General features: G+C 37.7%; 1 non-coding gene across 1 annotated transcript; it reads left to right on the top strand.

Moving 5' to 3' along the window:
• The first annotated feature begins 1098 nt into the window (after window positions 1-1098).
• Trnat-ugu (transfer RNA threonine (anticodon UGU)) lies at window positions 1099-1172 on the top strand. Its single transcript has one exon. It is a non-coding gene; the product is annotated as a tRNA-Thr (tRNA).
• Window positions 1173-2189: the final 1017 nt, after the last annotated feature.

The raw sequence follows: 2189 nt of genomic DNA, 5'->3' as shown, positions 1-2189 counted from the left end.
GAAATTTTCAGCCATTTCTCCTTCAAATATCTTTTTTACTCTTCTCCATCTCTCTTGTCCTTCCGGGGCTCCCACTGCATGGTGTTGCTCTGCTTGGTGCTATCCCACAGGTTTCTGAGGCTCTATTAATTTTCCTTTCTTTCCATTCTTTTTTCTTTCTACTATTTAGATTTATAACCTGCCTTGAGTCTTTCTCAAGTTCACTGATTTTTTTAATTCTGTCCCCTCAAATATGTTTTTAAATGTATTTAGTGAAAATTTCATTTTAGTTGTCTTTTTCAAAGTCAGATTTTCTATTTTTAAAAAAACATTCTTTAAATGGAGGAAGGAGGGACTGTATAGAGGGAAAAGAGAGGTAGGAGAGGTGGGAGGGAAGGAAAAAATAACGGAATGAATCAAACATCATTACCCTATGTAAATGTATGATTATGCAAATGGTATGCTGTTACTCATGTACAAACAGAAACAACATGGATCCCATTTGTTTACAATAAAAATAAATTTTAAAAAAATTCTTTAAAATCTTTTTATTTCAGTTTCAATTTAAGGAGTCTTTGTCTTTGTACTTCAGTTTTTCGTGGGTTGTGTGTGTGTTTCAGTGTTGGGATTGGAATCAGGCCCTCCCCATACATGCTGGGCAAGCACTCTGCCAACGAGCCACATCCTTGGCCTATCACCACACTTTAATTCATTCTTCGAACACATTTATTTATTTATTTATTTTTAAATTCATTTATTTTGATTCATTGCAAACAAATGGGGTAAAACTTATTTCTTTGGTTGTACATGAAGTATAGTCATACCATTAGTGTAATCATACATGTACATGGGGTAATAATGTTTGTCTCAATCTGTTATTTTTCCCTTCCCCCCGCCCCTTCCACCCCTCTTTCCTCTATACAATCCATCCTTCCTCCATTCTTGCCTCCCTCCCACCCTGAACATATTTATAATAGCTATTTTGAAGACCATGTGCTAAATCCAACATACGTATTCCTCAAGAGGAGTTTCCATTGACTGCTTTGTTGCTTGTGTATCAGTCATTCTTTGTTTCTTTGCCTGTCTTATAATTTTTCATTGAAACTGAGCATTTGGGCTGGGGATGTAGCTCAGTTGGTAGAGTGTTTGCCTTGTAAGCACAAGGCCCTGGGTTCAAATCCCCAGCACTGCCAAAGGGGGGAAAAAAAAAAAAAGAAACTGGGCATTTTAGATAATCAACTGGAGCACTCCTGGATTCTGTTCTTTCATCACGTCAACTGGGGGTGCTTATTGTTGTTGGCCTTTGCTGCTTTGTTTCTTTGTTTGGTGTCTTGACTGGATTAATTCCGACTGGATTAATTCTGTGGATTCTGTTTCTTGCAGAGTATGTGGCAATGATGTCTCTGCTAGTTATATTTTATTCTTGTTTTTATTTTAAAATCTAATTCTAGGGGTTGCCTCTGGGTCAGCATTCCTTAGTGAATTGCCAGAAGTTGTGCTTAACATCTGGAGCCAGTAAGACTTCTACCTTTGCTCAATGACCTGTTTCTGTTTTGAGGAGTGCTTTCAAAGTTCAGCCCACTCGTAAGTCTATCCCAGATTTTAACTTCTGGGTTTTCAAGGTCACAGGTTAAGCTCATGATTAATAGCTCACCAGAGCCTTCTCCAGTATTTCCGGATATCAGCACAGTCTTGCACACGCACATAACCTACCAGCCTATCAGACATAGCAGAATCTCACAGAGGATAACTACCTGTCTCATTTTCCAGACCTCCTTGTTGGATTTATGGCATATCTACCAGCCTGTTTCTTTCCACAAAGAATATTAAGATCTCAGGCTACTGGTAACATTTGTATTCCTGACTATATTCTCCTGAGGTAACTATTGTTTTTGACAATACCCTGACATTGTAATTTTCTGCAGTCTGCTCCAAATAGTCATCCCTTGCTGACCAATTTGGTAGAACTTACAGACCATGAAGTTTAGGGAAAGAGAAATATGAGTGCAATGATTTTCTTAAGGAAACACTTTTCAATTTCTTCTATGCTGTATTAGTTTTGTTGCTACTGCTGTAAGAAAACTGAGTGACTTAAAAAAACACAAATTTATTATCTTACTGCTTTATAGGTTGGAAATCTGGAATAGGTCTCACTGGACTAAAATCAAGGTATCAGTAGGGTTGCATTCCTTCTGGAAACTCTGGGGAAA

Source organism: Sciurus carolinensis, chromosome 16 (genome assembly GCF_902686445.1).
Source record: "Sciurus carolinensis chromosome 16, mSciCar1.2, whole genome shotgun sequence".
Classification (NCBI taxonomy): Eukaryota; Metazoa; Chordata; class Mammalia; order Rodentia; family Sciuridae; genus Sciurus; species Sciurus carolinensis.
This window is presented reverse-complemented; position numbering and strand designations above follow the sequence as displayed.